Source organism: Streptopelia decaocto, assembly GCF_964273445.1.
Source record: "Streptopelia decaocto genome assembly, chromosome: 1".
Classification (NCBI taxonomy): Eukaryota; Metazoa; Chordata; class Aves; order Columbiformes; family Columbidae; genus Streptopelia; species Streptopelia decaocto.
The window spans coordinates 75,635,367-75,654,186 of NC_138663.1; the positions used below are offsets into that span (position 1 = coordinate 75,635,367).

An 18,820-nucleotide genomic window follows, 5' to 3' on the forward strand; every position below is an offset into this window, starting at 1 on the left:
TCTAATACACTTAATATTAAATGGTCATTCTATCCACTTTATATTAAATGGTCATTCTACACACCTTGCTCACAAGAGATTTGAGAGGTGAATTCACAGAGAACTGTTTTAATACACCTTGCTTCTCTGCTCTTAGTCATTACCTTCCTAGACGCTACCTATGCCTGTTAAGATTGTAGAAGGACTAAACAATAAGACTTTACTAGAAATTGTATTTAGGATATAACCAGCGTCATTTTGTTTTGTTTCCAGCCCCATAAACTTGAATGTGACCATTTTCTTTCCTACAGCATTTGCAGAAATCAAGATTCGTGCTGTAATTAATTTCATGAAGTGAAGGAAATAATTTATTTTTAACTGTAAGTAGGTAGTTTAATTTAGTAAGAGATTTTTTTTTCAGGCACAATTAAAGTTTTGATTTACAGAAATGAAATATGATAAGTCAGTCATGAAGAATATCAACTCGCCTGCTCAACCAGAGTTATTTACCACTTCAGTGGACTAAGCAAGCACAAACAAAACCAACAAAACCCACCAAAGATGTATGTTAATGACATTAGAAGTTATAGAATTCCTTTCTTTCACCTCAACAGTCAGAATTCATTATGATGCACTTAACTGCTTTCCAAGACATGCCACTGTTAAGATCTGCACCATAAGACAACCTTAGTTGCTAAGTCTCACCAAGTGTATTTGCTACACAAATATCTGTTAACCAAAGGTCATTACTCCACTAATTAGGAATGTGCTTTAACAGTTGGCTGTTACATGTTTGTAACAGCCATGTCTTTCATTACTGTATGAGCACAGAGCTCATATGCAGAACACAAAAGTCCCTTAGAATTCCAGGTGTTAGCGCTTGTTAAATTATACTTTTATTTGTTGTTAAACGGACTTCATATTCAGTTTCTACAGTTTGCAAAAAACAGGTACTCCTATTAAATCCTTACCTTGTCATTGAATTTTATTTCCTTTCCTGCTCTGCCAGTCACTAAATACCACAAAAGAGAAGAATCCAGTTATCTTTAACTTCAAGAAACAACAACTGCCTTTAAACAATGAAGTACAATGCTTTTGTCTGGGGAGCTACTAATATAAGCTTTCCTCTTCATACAGGACTCAGCATGCTAAAAATTAGTGACATTTTAAGTGGAACAATTCTTTCATCATCAGGCTGATTTTTGGCTGGCATTCTGGTTACCTCCCTTATAAGGCACCAGTGAGAGGGAAGGGTTAGAAACACATTATGCAACTGTAAAACACATTATACACTGTAAAAAAAAAAAAAAAAAAAAAATTAAAACAAATTTTAAGAAATGTCTGTGATAAAACACTTTTTTTTCCAACATTCAAAGCAAGAAAAAAGGAACCTGATGCCATTGGACTAAGGTCTGCTATTTCTACCTGGTTAATTTGGAAAAGGGAATTTTTCCTGAAAGGCTTTTCTCAGTTATTATGGGAAGAAGTGGAACACTTAAGCCTATGAGCTGCTCCTGCCTTCTCCACTTGTTAGTTCAGATTTAGCTAATCAGTCAAAGAGGTAGCTCTGCACTGGGAAATAAAGGGGACATACCAGACCACATCTGCATCCTGTCACCCTCTCCTCTGTGCTCCATTTTGACACACAAACTTGAAGTGACTAATCTAAGTCCAGCTTCAAACAACAGTAAAGGGCTGCTGTGGCCAGGTAATCTGCACGTTGGCTAGCTTGCACAAAACAGCCCTCCTGCAGACCATGCAATCTTTTGGAATTTGACTATCAATTCAGCTGTAAGCAGGTGGTGTTGTGGGGGCTTTGTTTGGTTTGTTGCCTTTTTTTTTTTTTTTTCCCCTTCACTCATGTGCTCATAATAACACTGAGACTTTCTACCAAGAGAATCTAGCTGTTCTTGTGTTCCAGGGCAGTCGAGTCAGGTCTCTCTCAATATTAAATCCAGCTCTACTCATTCTGGAAAAAAACAAAGTAGAAGACAGCGATGTGTGGGAAAGGTCTGCCTTATCAAGTGATCCCTCACAGGTGACTAGGCTCAGATTGTCAGTAGAGCTGGCAAATTCAAGGTTTGCATACATGACAGAAGCAAATCTACCACAGAAACGAATGCTGCCCCTGGAAAACCCACAGAGCAGACTCAGTCTCCAAACTGGCAGTGGTCCGGCAGGATGAGGACCTATCTGTCCTCTCTGGGGATTCTCAGCAACGCTGACAGAAGGTTGTGGTAGAGCACAAGTGTGCTAGATAAGCTGTCTCACTCTCTGTTGCATCAGGGAGATGGAGTGTAACCTTGTACAACCAGGAGAGTCCCCTAAGCACACACAGCTCCCCACTTTGGGCAAGCTACTTCTGTCAAGCAACCTTCCTTTGTTGTTTGCATCCTTTTTAACACTAGCTTCAGGGTAGTCATCTGTCTCGCTGAAATGATGACCTTCATTCCACATCCCACATCCCCCAGTTTAAACTCTTGTGTAAGGAAGCTGACTGTATTTTAACTCTTACGGCTCAGCATAACCTAATATCTTCATTTTGATTGCATCCAACTGAAGCACAACCGTATTTCTCATAAGCATTATTCTAATATAGTGGCTCATAAAAAGGGCCCTAGATCAAGTACTTCTTTCTGGTAAGATACCTCCTTGAGTAAAGTTTTCTAAATGTTTGTCTGGGGGGTGGTTTGCTTGGTTTTGTTTTACTGTAAGGAGATATCTAAAATTTCTTGGCACATTTTATAAATGCAGTAGTAGTGCCTTAATGTGACATTATACACAGTACTCTCAGAGAATTGTCAAATGCTGTCTTTATTACTTATAGTAGAAAAAGATCTTTCAAACAGGTGAAAGGTTGTGAGACAACAAAAAGGTTTTTTTGTCTCCAAGGAAGGAAATTTAACGAATTCCAACATGCCAAGATCTTTGCTACATTTGCAGCTCCTCTACAGCATGTCAACGATCACAGGGTCAAACTCTGGAACACAAGAGACATAGCTAAGGTAAGTTACAATACAATAAACATTCTAAACGCAGTTCCTCTCCCTGTATAGATCCAAGTTATCCCCTTACTTCCTCCCTCCCATTCATTCTGCCACCCATGATAAACTCAATCTGTTTGCACAGCCTGTTCACTTAATATTGTCTGTTCCTTGTTACTAAAAGATGAACAGTTGTCTCTCTTCACTGCTTCATGAGATTCTTGCTCTTGTGAAGTTACATAAACCCAGACTACCATTTAATCAGCCATTTTTCCCTTTTACTACTTAAAATATATAGTAATTCAACTGTTCCTTTGACAATCAAAATCTCATAAGTAGTCTTCTGATGCAAGTTTATTTTATTACATTAGAATTCTAGGTATCTGCTTTCTTCATATTCTATTCAGTTGCAACTCATAAAACCATGTGTCAGCTAGCAAATTGCAAGTTTGTAGGTATAAATATTAAAGACATACATCACAAACTAAGTCCCAAATTTACGGTTCAAACCTAAATGCAAAATCCAAAGTCAAAACTACTGAGAAACCAGAAAAACAGATACTATTATTTTCTGATCTGCTGTTTTCCTTTGTTTTTCTAATCACTACAGAGTATTGGTATATTAATTCAAGCTTCACTAAATTACCTGATTTCACAAGTGAAAGACAGTATGGACAACTGCTCATTTTAATGCTTCCCATGCTGATCAAGTTATTTATGACAAAGAAAATAAGTTATTTTCAATAAATCCATTTCCCCCTCACCCCAGTCCCTGTTTTGTTTTTATTGTTGTCAAAGAAAAATGTTCTATTGTTTCCTCATGCAGATGGAGAAGCAGTGGGACTGCCAGAAGTTATTCTGGAGTTTTAGACTACAAAGCTGCAGGACTTTTTAAACCTATCAAATTATCAAGTCTAGTCTTCTGGTTTTGGCAGGAGCTAACTGGTCATCCTAAAAAAGAAGAGGATTCCCCACCTTACACAGAGTTCAGCATATAAATTCACATCATGCACTAAATAACTCTTCCCTGAGTTGATACCCTATAACATTAGATTGGTTTACTCTCACTGTTACACCTTTTTGCACAACAAGAGACGTTATTTAGTGACCAGACTTTGAAAACCCTGCATCAACCCATCCCAAAGAATTAGACTTCAGCCAGTTATTTATCAAACCCCCATTTTCATGCTACAGTAATGCAACTATTACTGATGACAGGTCTGCTCTAAGTGCAGCTATAGGTTGAAGTAAGCTGCAAATAAGAGAAGATTAAATGATTTTGTGGACAATAGTATGTTTGATTTATGTTAACTGTCATTACCCTAAGACACATAAAAAGCCTCTTTCTGAGGGACTAAAAGCAAACCATTTACCATATAATATCATCTGAGTAGTCTTTGTGCTGATGAATACTGTGTTCAGAGAAGTAACTCTTTCCATTGTAATTTACATGTCTACCCTGCATCTCCTAGAATACAAATATTGAAATTTATCAGTTTGCTTTACATTTTAACCAATCCTCAGCTTAAATTTGGTGGGAAGAACATTTTTATTTGAATAAATGTGAACCAAGTGAAAACTGAATTTATGGGGAGAAGAAAAGTTTTAAAACTAAGGCAAACCCGTTGCCTAGGCAGATACAGTGGACAAAAACAGGGCTTCTCAAACTCTGATTAAGCTCCTTGTGGTCAGTAAAGGACTCAAGAGAGATACCAAACTACAGCAGATAACTTAAGTTACTAAATATTTCTACCCACTAATCAAGCTTCAGGGTCACACAGATACATGAGCCTAAAGGAGTCTACACAGAAGTCCTGAAAAACAATACCAACAATATTACAAGCTCAATATGAGTGAACCAGTGTGCTGCCGCAGCAAAGGTCAACAGGATGCTGGGCTACATCAACAAGGGCATCACCAGCAGGGATAAAGTAGTTGTTATCCCACTCTACTCAGCATCTGTCAGGCCACACCTGGAATACTTCGTTCAGTTTTGGTTCCTGCTAATCAAAAAAGATGTGGACAAGCTGGAGAGGGTCCAGAGAAGGGCCACGAAGATCATCAAAGGACTGGGAAGCTGCAATACAAGGAAAGGCTGAGAGAACTGAACTTGTTCAGCCTTAAGAAGGTTTAGGGGAGACCCCATCACCATGTTCCAGTATTTAAAGGGTGGCTACAAAGATGGAGACTCCCTTTTTACACGGAGTCACATGGGAAAAACAAGGGGCAATGGGTACAAGTTACTCCTGTGAGATTCCAATTGGACACAAGAGGGAAATTTTTCACTCTTAGAACAATCAGCCATTTGAATAGTCTCCCCAGGGAAGCAGTGGATTCCCCAGCATTGGACACTTTTAAGATTCAGCTGGATAGGGTGCTGGGCCAGCTTGTCTAGACTGTGCTTTTGCCAAGAAAGGTTGGACCAGATGATCCTTGCGGCCCCTTCCAACCTGGTATTTTATGACTCTGTGAACAGCTAGGCAAATCCATGCATGCGAGAACTGATCCAGTGTGCCAGCCCATATCATTCCAACCCATGAGATGCTCACCAGGGACTCCACTAAGGAGGACCCTCAGAGGTCAGCACCAGAAGGCTTCAACAACCAGGTTCCACAATGCATCATTTGACAGAAATGCAGGAAAATTCTCACATTGTGCATTGACAGCATAGGGGCCTCATCCAACTCCGCTGCAAGTTAATGGTAGGGCATGGGTGCGTTTTTAAATATTTATTTCTGCTGTTTTTTGCAGAAAGTTAGTAAAACATGATGCCTGTCCACTGTAAATAATTGCTTCTGAATTCTGTTTAGCTAGTGGTTGGGGGGTTTCTCTTCCCTTGAAAAGTCTGAGATAGAAAATGTTTAAATTTAGAATTTTTTTTTAAGCCCTGTTAAACAATAAGATTTCAATTGAATGTATATTATGCCATGCACAGGGTAATAAACAGCCGAGTTACTTTCACACAACTATGGAACTTTGACTCTGCCTAATTCCAGACACCTTTTAACAAAACAAGAAAACAAGTCTACATATAGCACAGAAGATAAAACTGCATCAGTTAGATACAGTAACAGATTTTTCATATGCAACTATTGTGGCCACTGCTTACCATCTCGCCAGTTAGTAGCCTACGGTCTTGTTTCTTAGTATTTCAGTTAACTGCTTAGAGTACAATTAAAACTGATACTGTTTCATTCCTAGAGTTCCTAAAACCTGCTTTCACTCCACATCTTTTAAGATTTCTATGTGTACTCAGGCATCTTTTAGGGAACATACGAAATGATCCAGTTAAATTTTTTAGTATTATATACTCCAACAAACATGGATCCCTCTACTCCAAATGACTTCAAAAAACTATAATCAAAACACTGAGTCAGCATATGTGACAAAACGCAACATCTGTGGTCTTCAAAATAAATTTCATATCTCTTCCGCAAAGAGCAAGTAAAAGCAAACCAACATCAATCTAACCTACAAAACATCTAGGAAAAAACTTTTCCTAAGCCAAACTTCAGTGCTGAGTTTTATTCAGAGGCTACAGAAAGGCTCGTTTATTCCTGTTCTGGATTTTGCAACAGGAAAGCAGGTACGCAACATCAGTGGAGGCAGCTTTTAAGCATGCATGTGAACTCTGTTATTCTAAGCCAAGACGTTTCAAACCAACTAAAACCAAACAAAACCAGGAGACACCCCATGTTTCTTAGCATTTCACTTCTACCTTAGTCACTGTAAATTGCCTAAAGACACAGACCACGAGCAGGACTGTCCAATTACGGGCCCAATCCAGAACTCCTTTGAATCAGGGAAACAAAACGTTACAAAAGCAGGTTTTGGATTCGCTCATCTGAGAGTGGAAATTTGTGAGGTTTTGCCTTTTTTTTTTTTAAGCGCATTACAAATATGTTTTTGTCCCTTTATTTACTTATTTTTAAAGAGGGAAGGACACCCTCAAGCCAAGTTATCTACCGCGGGTACACCCCGCACCACCTCGCCATCTCCCGCCGCACCTGAGCCTGACGCTCACCGCGCACAGCACCGTACCCACACACGTCCGGCTTCGCCTCCCGCCCCGCCAAACGCCGAAACCTGCCCGCCGAGCTCCTCTCTTCCCTGGCCGGCGCCACCGCCGGCGGGGCACCCCCGGCCCCCCGCAATCCCGCCCGCCACACCGGCCCCTCCGCCCGTGCCGCCCAACGGCCAACCGCCGGGGGCGCGCGGGGCAGGGAGCGCGGCGCGAGCCCAACCGTCCACCCCTCGCGCGGGGGAGATGGAGCGAGCGGCGGCGGCACCACAGAGCCCCGCCGGCTGGCGGGCAGGCGTCCGCCCCGGGGAGACGGGCGAACTCGGGCAACTTGTGCCGTCTAGTTGGAAGCGGCAGCCCCTGCCAGCCCGCCGGCTTGGCCGCTGGGGTCAGGGGGAGAAGTCACCTGAGGGGCAGCGCGCCGGAGGCAAGCGGGCAAACTGCCCTGGCGGCTCCCGAGCCGGGAGCCGCCCCCACGTCCTCCCGCCTCCTCCCCGGGCTGAGCAGCCGCCGGGGCTAAGGCTGTCCTCCCTCAGACTCTAAGCTATGGCTGCTCCTGCTGCCTCACGGTGGGGGGGGAAGGAAGGAGGCGAGGGAGATTTCCAGTCTCCGATGACAGGGTCCCTTCTCCCGCCGCACCACGCCAGGGGAAGGCTGCTCCCCCGCTGCCGGGGAGAGGGCTGGGCTGCGGGCTGCCCCCGGGGCGGAGGGCTGCGCCGGCTCCCGCGGCACTCACCTCTCCGCGCCGCCCTCCCTCCCGCCGGCTCCTCGCTCGCTGCCTGCAGCCGGCGCCTCTGCGAGCACGGCCCCCTCCTCCGCGCTAATGGCAGGAGGAGGAGGGCGGTGGGAGGGCCCCGGCGGAGGGATGTTTACCCGGCGGCTCTCGCGAGAGCCCGGCGCCGCCGAACCGGGCCGTGATTGGCCGCTCCCGCCGCCCGCCAGCGGCGTGGCCCGCCCCGCCCCGGCCCGCCGGCAGGTGCCACGGGAGTCTGCGAGTCCCGCGTCCCTCGGGTCGGGCATCTCGGCTGCGCTTCCTTCTTTCTTGTTCACAACAGCTGAAAGTTCCCCGCGGTGGAGCGGCCTCGCCGCCGGCTCTTCGCAGAGTGCAGCCGCTGCCCCGGCTCCCCGCGGGCCGAAGGGGCTGCCTTTCCCTTCAGCCTGAGCAGCCAGCTTAGACCTTCGCTCTCAAGAGGCTCTGGTGGCGGAGGTTCACCGAAGGGCTTGTAGTTGTGGAGGGATCTCACGGTCAGGAGGGCACTGTTAAACTTGCTTTCAGCATACCGAAGCGCCCAGATGCGCAAGCAGAAGACAGCAGGATTAACTGGAAATAGCACATTTGCAGATCTTTTGCTTTTATATCTTTCCGTCCCGCCACCGAAGTAGAAGGGTAAGGATGTTAACACAGGCAGAAGATAGTGAAACCCTACTGTGATTTTAGTACTACTTGACTATAAAACGAAGCAGCAGCACTTAATGGAGAAAAGCGTTATCTAAGGATGCAATGATACTGATTTCTTACAAAGCCAGCCATGCAGAAGGCAAATCTCTGAGCTCAGATTGAAGAATGACAAGGTACAACTGTCTTCTGCTTCTGTAACAATATGCAATGTGTGGAAGCTAGTTAAAGTTTGTCCTAGTGTCATCACTTGACTTGAGGATAGTTGCTGATGAAGACTTATTTGGCAGCCACATTTAATTTGTTTTACCACATTAGTCTTTATATAGAGATAAGGGTCTTCCACATTTGGAGCCTGCAGTAATGAAGTTGTGCACTCCTGTTTACCATATTGTAGTGGTGAAAGTGCAGACACATAACCCAGACAAAGAATTAGCAAGAGGGGAAAAAGGGAAAAGACACTCTAAACTATGATAAGTAAATTGAAAATAAATCACAGACCTAGAAAAGCAGTATTTCACTAAAGCGTTCTTCCCAGAGCACAGGTCTTTAAAAATCTTTATCAAAACAATGGTAAAAGGGAATGAGAGACGACATGCCCCCTTCAACAGGAATGGGTACAGATTTTGAGTGGGGCTTTCTGGTGCTTGAGAGTTTTGATTTTGGTATCTTGCTTCTGTCTGCTCCCCCACTCTAAAGCTGTCAAAGGGAAGGTGGCAGAGGCAAGGTCAGTCTTGGACACAATGAGGACCAGCTGTGACAATGAAAATCGAATGAATATTCACAACATGACGTAACAGTTCCTGACTTGCTGCCGCTACTCCTCTTGTGGGTCCTGCCAGCACAGCAGATGGCAGACACTGAAAGACTGTTGTGCCAGTGGAAAATTACTGAGTGTTTTTGGCCCTGTGTATGTGCCCATGTGAGGGGGGAAGTGGAGCAAACTTCTATTTATTTCATTATTTTCAAGAGTGAAAAGGAAAACAAGTGGTTCCTAAGAGTACAAAAATTACTGGCATCTAAAGAACTGGTGTCTTATTTTAGACAAATGATACATGTCTGTTTACATTATAAGTTTTCCTTGTAATTCCATATAACTTTCCTCATAAGTCAGAATTGTGAGTTTTCCTAAATAGAAGTGCAATTAAAAAGAGAAATAACATAGTAATAATAGCACTGGCTGTTACTTAAGAGACCTATGGAAAAACTAAGTATTTCATGTTTCTATTTTTATGTGGCTGTAGAAGTATTTATGTTAGTGTACTTTCCATTGCAAAACAGATTTGGTTTATTTTAATTTTCTAATTTTACATAGCTATACACATAGAAGGTTATCTTACTTGATCTTGCAATGGAATCACTGCTGTTGCAGTTGGAATGAACGGGATACCTAATGTGAATACAGTTAAGCGTGTCTGTAGTCTTTGAAGGTCTGCATGCTTAAAGAAAGCTACAAACAAATGCTCATCCTGAAATAAACCATTGAAGAACCAAGCCTGCAAATAATATCTGTGCAGGCAAATGAATTGTGTAGAGATGACAGAAATACATAAGGTTTTAACCAAAACTGTGATGCAACTTAAGAGTCATAAACAGCAGTGTTTGCCCGTTAACTTCTGTTTGTATATATTTGCAGGGTTAACCCTTCATTTAGAGGTATAAGAACCTATTCAGTGTGCAGAAGGGCAACATCTCTTTAAGTTGCCAGGCATAGGACTTAGAAAAACATTTTGAAACAAAATCTTTGCTCTAAATGTGCATACTTCTGCACATTGTATAGTATTCCAGTCCTGCAAGTTGCAACAGGCAGCAAAAGGTTCTGCGCCCTCTGTTCAGATGGTTCCAGCTGCAGCATCAGGAGGCACCCTGGTGTGCAGCAATGAAAAGCAAACACAAAAGCCTAAATACTACTTGTCAAATTCCACTGAATCTTTGAAGCCTTCAAAAAACTTAGGGGAAGGTCTGTAGCAAACCTCGTTATTGTAATTCGAAAGAGGGGTACCTTGTCTGTGAAAGGCCAGTTATATGAGGTTTTGACATACGTTCCTTTCTTCTGCAGTCAATTAGTGTAACAAATTAAAAATGCTATATCAGAGTCATGCTGGAGATGTCTCCTGGAGACATCCTTGTCTTTTTTAAACATGAAACGTCCTTCTCAGCATCAGAAATAACCTATAAATATATAGTTTACAGGAGGCATTCCAAGTAGTTTGCAACTAACTGCTTAGTCAATGTCATATTCAGGAATCAATTCTGAGTTTCCTTTCTTGCTTTCTTACTATTTTCTATGCATTATAAACCGGTTGTATTTCTTCAAAATAAGCCCAAAAAACACTGAAACTTTTAAGGCTGGTCAAGAATAATGCAGAGCTAAGTAAGGATAGTGCAAGTCATACAGAAACATTCACACAGATTTTCCAGTGTCTTATGATGACTTTTTTAGCTGCTGTTGGTGCTATTTTTAATCCAAATTTTACTTGTAACTCCCTGATCTGCCTAAATAACAAAGGTGTATGTTTTTGTTGTTTAATACATAGAAGGCCAGGAAAAAAAAGCAAATCCTTTAATCTGTTTTATCATACTTAGCATGCTATTATACAATTCTGACAAGAAATTTTCCACCTGCTGAATGTACTGTAGATCTTTAGTTGCTTGCTTCCTGTGGGGCACATTAGTGAATCAAATGCTTTGAAAATGCTGTGACATAGAAGAAAATGTAATTTCTTAATAAGTAGAATGCAAACTTAGAAGGAGGCATGTATGGTTGTACTTCATATGCAATGTTTCATGGTTAAATTAAACAATTGAGAAGACTTTGGGCCTGCAATCTCTTGGAGACATAGGTAACACTGAAATTGATTTGGTTTACTTCTATGAGATTATTTACAGAAGTAACGTTACTCACCTGGTTGTTTCCTAGGTCAGGCTCCATATTTAGGAAACTCTCATCAATATTTGAAAAGATATAACAATATAGGAATGTCTGCAGTGATTCAGACCCAGGGTCTGTCTAGGTCACATTTCTGTCTTCCCAGACACCTAGGAAAAAGGAAGAGTAGAACAAATTCACAATGGGTTCCTTTAAACCCTCCCACCCTCCACATATCCTGATGTGGTCTGTCTAAATAGAGGGTTTGCTCTTCCAAGTGCTGTTGTAGTCTCCTCTTAAAATCTTGTAATCATCTTGCATTGCCAGCATATGGATGTTCCACAGCCTGTTGTGTGAAAATCACCTCCTTTTGCTTGTCCTGAACCTGGTTCCTGAGAGCATCTCAGTGTGGATCCTGGTTTTGGTGTCAGCATAGACAGTGAACTATCAGGCCATGTCCATCCTGGCAGTGCTACTCTTATTTTTTTTTTTTATATCCTGTACCTTCTCAGTTGTCTTTATTCTAGACTAAAGAGTCTTAGCTTAGAAGCCATGCCATACCTTTCATCATCCTGTTGCCCATCTCTGAACGTTTTCCATTTCTATCACATTTTTGCAGGCAAAGAGACCAGAATTTCACTATTCAAGGTGTGGATGAACTATGAATTTATCTAGGGGCATATACTTCTTGCCTCACCTCTTAATTTGAAGGCAGAATAAGCCATTTGCTATGCCTCTCAAAAAGAGTAAGAAAGTTGAACAATGTGAGCAAGTAAGTAATATTGGTTAAGTTTTTAAATGAAGTGCCTTTTTAAGGCATTTGCAACAATCCAGCTCTGTTCCATACAGGCATTTACAGACTGTTGCTATCTCCACCCCCCTTCTTAGAAAGTTCTAGTTTATACTTTCCTGAAAGCTCAGTTAATTTGCTTTATATTAATAGCATCTATGTCACTGGGAAAACATTTATGTTTCCATATGTGTAGTCTAAGGAACAAAGCAGCTCATTCAGCTATACAAAATTAAGGAAATTACTATAGTCACCTTCCAGACTGTCAACTTGTATCCCGAATGTCGTAGCAATTCACAATTATCCTTTCAAAACCAGTATTTTGTGCATTTTCAACACTATTTAAATTTGTTCTTTCCTATGTAAGTATTATTAATTTTTAGTGTGAACTTCTGGCTTGGCTGTGACTTTTGCAGGCAATTTGGAACCCACAGCATGTTTTTTCCTGACACAGAGATACCAAATTCCTCATGCAGGAGTTAAGGATGTGACAAATTTGATTCATTTTGCAAGCAATTAAAATATTTATAGCTGAGTTCACTTAAACGTCATCTCTTAAAATATTATTCCTGGATTCTTCTTGGAGAAAATCCTTGGTGGACCAGCATAGATGTATTTAGTACATGATCTTTTTCCATAAACAAAGAAACATGGAAAATATGGAACAAAAAAGTTATCAAAAGCACTAACTAATAAGAACTATTTTTAGTTATTAAGGAAGCTTGATATACTTCATCAGTTAACATAGTTGGCATTGTCCTTTCTTTAAAATTCTAGAGGAAAATGAAGTTTACAATCTTTACAGTCACCCCCAGGGATACAAAATGATATATTTAACAAAATATTCCTGTTCGTCAGGCATTTTATTCATAGGTATGTACTTGATCTGTTCTTACACTGTTTCAGGAGTGACCATATAATTTTTTTTTTTCCTCTTAGTGAAGATTCTCTGCAATTCTTTGCTTGCTCTATTGTTATTTTCACATTATCCTGATACACGGGAGATCATCTGTATATTGCAAGCTTACCACGTAGTCTGTCTTCTTACTTCATGTTTCCTTTTGCCTGTTTTTGCTATATAGGTATCTAGTTCAACTTTTGTGTCTGACAGAAAACTCTCAAAACAAATTAAGAAAAAAAGATGCTGGAACAAGATGTAAATGAAATGATGCAACTTGCTGTTACATTCTGTTCTCTGTTTTTCAATCCTACTGCATCTATTTAAGGGCCTGATACAGAAATCTGTGTACTCATGGGAGCTATCTCATTGAACATGGACTTTTCGAGCAGCCATGGGAGAGGATATTCTTCCTTGGAAGGGATGGCAGGCATCACAGCATAGTGTACCTGTCGTAGAAGAACCAAGGACAACAAAATAGGCACAGGAGATATGGAGACTAACCTGACTGATGACAAAGAATTGGGAGGAGCTGTTGACACACTTGAGGGCAGAGAGGCCCTGCAGAGGGATCTGGACAAATTGGAGAGTTGGGTAATCACCAACTGAATGACGTTCAACAAAGGCGAGTGCAGGATTTTGCACCTGGCACATGGCAACCCTGGCTGTACATACAGACTGGGGAACGAGAGGCTGGAGAGCAGCTCTGTGGAGAGGGATCTGGGGGTTCTGGTCGATGGCAAGTCAACAGTGTGCCCTGGCAGCCAAGAGGGCCAACCATATCCTGGGAGCATCCAGCACAGCATTGCCAGCAGAGCAAGGGAGGTGATTGTGCCGCTCTGCTTTCCATTGGTGCAGCCTCGCCTGGAGCACTGTGTGCAGTTCTGGGCACCACAGTATAAAAAGGATATAAAGCTACTGGAGGGTGTCCAGAAGAGGGCTATGAAGCTGGTGAAGGGTTTAGAGGGGAAGCCGTATGAGGAGCAGCTAAAGTCACTTGATTTGTTCAGCCTGGAGGAGACTGAGGGGAGACCTCATGGTGGCTACAGCTTCCTCACAAAGGGAGGAGGAGGGGCAGGCACTGATCTCTTCTCTCTGGTGACCAACGACAGAACTGAGGGAATGTCAGGAAGGTGTGCCAGGGGAGGTTTAGATTGGACATTAGGAAAAGGTTCTTCCCCCAGAGGGTGGTGGAGCACTGGAACAGACTCCTAAGGGAGGTGTCACGGCCCCAAGCCTGACAGTGTTCAAGAAGAGACTGGACAAGGCCCTCAGACACATGGTGTGGACTGTGGGGTTGTCCTGTGCAGGGACAGGAGTTGGACTCGATGATCCTTGCGGGTCCCTTCCAGCTCAGGACATTCTATGAATCTATGACTGGACCTGTCATGTTTCTTCTACTGTAACTTGAAACACCACACTTCAGGTCACAGGATAGGGTCATGTATCTTGTCACATAGTATGAGGCTGAAGTCTGCTTATGCAAGGTGACAAGCTTCCTGCCTGAAGGCCATGCACTTCTGGCTTCTCTCCCTCTTGATATCTTTATGTATGGACAGTCAGTTGCAGGAGAGTCAAAGGCTGCATTTACTTTCATAGTCTGTAGCTCAAAGTATGGAGTCAGTATAGAAAGTAAGAAGATGGCTTACAAGGAAGTAGGATAAAACATTACTGGAGTTGTGAATAAATGTTTCTAGGACCATGAAAGATTTGTCCAACTGGTATAAGCTTATAACATAAGCTTGCATTTATGTTCAGGCACTCTGTTGCTAAGGTGCATGGTCCAGCTGTAGATATCTCAGAGGAGCTGCCCTGAAGTGAGAAGGATTTGGGGAGGGAAGAGGCTAGAGCAAGGGTCACAGATAGCCTAAGAAAACCACAGTTGCAAGGATCAAGGAGTCTCAAGAGCAGACCTGCTGTTTCCATGATGGAAGAAGGATGGACAGGGTAAAGAGATCACCAGAAAGAACTTCGGAGGTATTTCTTACCCAAAGCTAAGCTAATCCAAGAGTAATGCAGCACTGCAAACTCTTAAGTGCTCAAAAAATCAGCTCTCCTCTCCCAAACTGTCACAAAACTCTCAGAACCATGAGTCCAGAAAAGAAGGAGATGATGGTGATGAAATCCTGGGGTTTAGTCAAGTGCTTCAGTTATTTTATTTCCTCTGCTTTGTTCCACCACTGCCCTCCATTTCAATTAAGTAATTGAAAGCCTGAAAACTCCATCCTAAATACGCACACAAAGATGCAACCCCTTCTCCTGCTGCATTCTTGATTTACATCAATGTCCCCCCCACACTGTCTTCCAGCTCCATTCCCTAGATCCCTCCCTGTTCCCTAAGCCCTCTGAGCAGTACCTGACTCTCCCTGCACATTCCTACTAGATTTCCTCACCCCACAAACAGATTGGCACAGCTTCTCCATTGTTTCCAGCATGTGTGAAGCATGTCCTTGTGATGTCTTTCATTACAGACCCTTACTGAATGGTATAGGGGCTATTTTCCATACTGCTTGCTGTTTCATAACATGAGAAGTCTTCTCTGATTTTTTAACACTAATCTTGTTCTCCCTTGAGAGGTGTCACCTCTCCCCCAGCACTCAAACCATGTACTTGAACCCTTGCTGTCTCTACCACAACTATGCTGCTTCTGCACTTCTACTCTTCCCTCAAAGCTGTGGGCTGATAGTGAGGAAGGCTCCTTTTGCTGCCAAAGATGGAGAAAGGGCAGTTCTCCAACCTCGGTAGTAAACAGTAAACTTTGGCTCTGCTATGCAGTGCAAAGAGAGAGTCAGCTCTTTGCAGGAGCAAAGCTGTCAGCTCTTGAGGTCTGGCTGTTTCTCATACATCAATTAAATGCAGTAAAAATCTGCAAGGATATAAAAATAATAGTTATCAATTTGGCAAAGGGCAGTTCTTAAATGAGCTGGCTTCTTTGCAAATTTGCTTAGCTACATGTATCATCTAATGTGAAATAGGAGTTTCTAGACAAAACATTTCAGAATCAAAGTGTAACTCTAATTCCAAAAGGGGGTATAAGAATCAGTTTCTTCATGTCTCTCATACAGTCCCTCTAAATATCCAGAAAATGTACTCTTTCTAATAAAAAATGAATTGTGCCTCTGGTGAAGTCTTGATAAGCCATCAAGAATCAGTTCTTGGTTGACATAAATTTTATGAGGTTTCTGACTCTCTTAATTTGTCTGTCCTACACACAGACACATACATGCATAGTCAGTGTAATTAAATCTCGCATGTAAAGATGTTGAGTTTACTGGCCTATGTCAGCAAGATCACTTTCATTCTTGAGTTTTAATGTCAATAAAGAACAAGTAATGCTACATGCAATTGCCCTACACTGTAAGGCATCTGCCTGAATGTTTAGCCAGTGCGTGATGCGAACACAGAGATGAGTTCACGCTTCTCCCATTCATCTCAAAAGTGACCTTCTGGAAGTTTCCAAATGAAGTGCTAACTACTGTGAGCATTTCAGTGATAGTGTGAACATTGCGCTCATGGTTTTCAAGTTTAGTAAGGAGCGGAACTGCTCAACCATTGCATTTGTAGGTCAAGCCCATAAGAAATTGAGACAATCACCGTGTGAAGACATACATAATAAATGGGATGACATTTTGAAGCCTCACCTGTGTTGCAGGCAGAGCTTGCAGTGGTACTATAATCTTCCCAATTAGCCTCCCAGTACAGAGATTTTATTAGGTAGCCTTTTATGTTACCTTTATAGCAAAAAATAAGCAATCATGCCATAATTTCCTTCATTTTTGCTGACCTTCTGTGTGAGACTTACCTTTGTTGTCCTTCTTTTTTACTATCAAGGTAATTGAAAACACAAGTTATGTAACTAACTTTTTTACTTTTAATATACCACAACCATACACTTGAATATAATGACCTAAGCACAATCTCCATCTGCAGAAGAGAAGAAAGTGATTCCAAGCTAACAAAACAGTTACAAACTTAATGCAGACTCACACTTCTTTAGACTACTAATGAGGGAGAGCAGAGAATGGAAAACAATTCTGTTCCATTCCAGTTATCTTGTGGGCTTGGATCTTTAAATGAAAATAATCCAATTAATTGTCACAGCATGAAGAAAACAGTTGAGTCTGATAAAGACGAGGCAGAACCCTAACGAAAAAATGTTTAAGGTCTTAATATAAGCCAACAAAGGATTTCTTGGTTTCTGTGCACTTATTCCAGGTCCTTCTCTGCATTGTCTCTGAATAACATCATGGAGGGGTAGAGCAGTCAGCCCAGGCGCATTTAGCAGGACCAGTTGTGTAATGCTGAGTGTCTCTGTTGTTACATCGGATGAAATTCTTCTGGAGTCCTCAGGAGCACAGAGCCCCGTGCAGAGGCTGCTGTGCATGAATGGAAACAGAGCAAGTAATTAAGACTGCAATGCTCAAGTCCGCTATGGAGAAAGGCCACAGGGGGCCCAGTAAAGAAAAGCTTTTTAAAATATCATCAAGCATCAAATCCCTGGAATTCTGTTCTCACCCTCCCGGTCAACAGTCAAGGATCAACGACATTTTTCAAAAATGATTGTAATTCAGAAAACATGGGCAATAAGCTGCCAGTAGGATGTCAGTGAATCTGGAGCTGCCAAAGTAATTTTCTAGTTTCTCCAAAGGGAATAGAATGTTAATAAAGGTACTCATTTTCCTCCTTTCACTGTAATTAGCCATGCATGGCCACAGCTTGACCACCTGAGTTAACCCAAAACTGTTGAAAAAATGAGTATACTCAAAAGGATTACTGATAGAAGAGACTAGCTTTGAAAGGACAACAAAAAGTCAAATATCTAGCCTAGATTTGTGAGGGTCTGTTAAAACAAGCAGCCTGGTGATAGGGAGTGTATACAAAAAAAGGTAAGCAGGGATTGAAAATTGGCTTAGGTTTCTTAGGATTTTAACTTGTCTCCTTGTCTCTCTGGGACAGTAGCATTTCTTACTAAAAACAATAATTCCAAGGCTGTTTCCACAGAAATCACATAAATTACGGTTGTTTCGCTGGCTGGACATTTTTCATCAGTTGAACTAAATAGGAATCCCTACTCTTTAGTGAGACTCGTCTTTTTTCATGTAGAGACAGAGGAGAGACCCACAGAGCAACTGTAAAATCAGGACTGAAGCCTTTGGTTCTGCACCCCAAGTACTGTATGCTAAGAAAACATCATGGCAGTGAATATGGAAAGATGTGACAAAAGCAAACACCAACCAAATACTTCAGAGCAGCTGTAGAAATTTCTTGTTGGAAGAAAATATTTCAGACGTGAACAACTGGTCAAATATGTTGAAGTGGGAGAAAACTACATAAACTCACTTTTCATAAATGTTTGTTGCCATATATAAGATCCAGAAGGTAATTTAGAGAGTAATTTAATTTATGCTGGGAGACAATGATGTGAAGTGATGGTGATACTATGTGGTATGTTCTAGGTCTTCCTTTGTTGATGTTAGGTAGAACCAGGGAGCAGCAAAAGCAGGTATTCTCCATGAAGGAGGACAAGCTGGGGCCAAGGGTGACCACAGCACAGATAATGCCCTCACTGGCTAGGACACAGCTCGACAGTATGTGAATAGGTTGTGCAGCCTCCATCAACAGTCCAAGACAAGGCAAGATGATGGTGAGTCTGGAGTCTGTCCAGGGAGTCCGGTCAGGAGCATCACAAGACAGAACTGGAGACAATACTACAACATAGATCTGAGGTCTGTCCAGGAGACAGGATACAAACTACCCACAACACAGACTGAAGATCCAGCTGGGAAACAGTGTCAGAGACAGGGCTGGGCGCAGGAATATCTACGACATAACAGGGGCAAGGACTGAAGGCCCTGACAAGGAAAAATATATCAGGTCCCTCCT

At 42.2% G+C, this 18,820-nt stretch overlaps 1 protein-coding gene across 3 annotated transcripts in view; it reads right to left on the minus strand.

Moving 5' to 3' along the window:
- Nucleotides 1–18,820, minus strand: part of STK38L (serine/threonine kinase 38 like) — a 70,774-nt gene that overhangs the window by 44,078 nt on the left and 7,876 nt on the right. For 2 of the 3 annotated variants that reach the window (XM_082064399.1, XM_082064396.1), the window contains exon 1: nt 7,721–7,815. The gene's annotated coding sequence lies outside the window, so the exon portion shown is untranslated. Of the gene's footprint in view, nt 1–7,720; nt 7,816–11,285; nt 11,420–18,820 lie in introns of those variants that run through there. The other variant, XM_082064398.1, reaches the window with a different exon arrangement.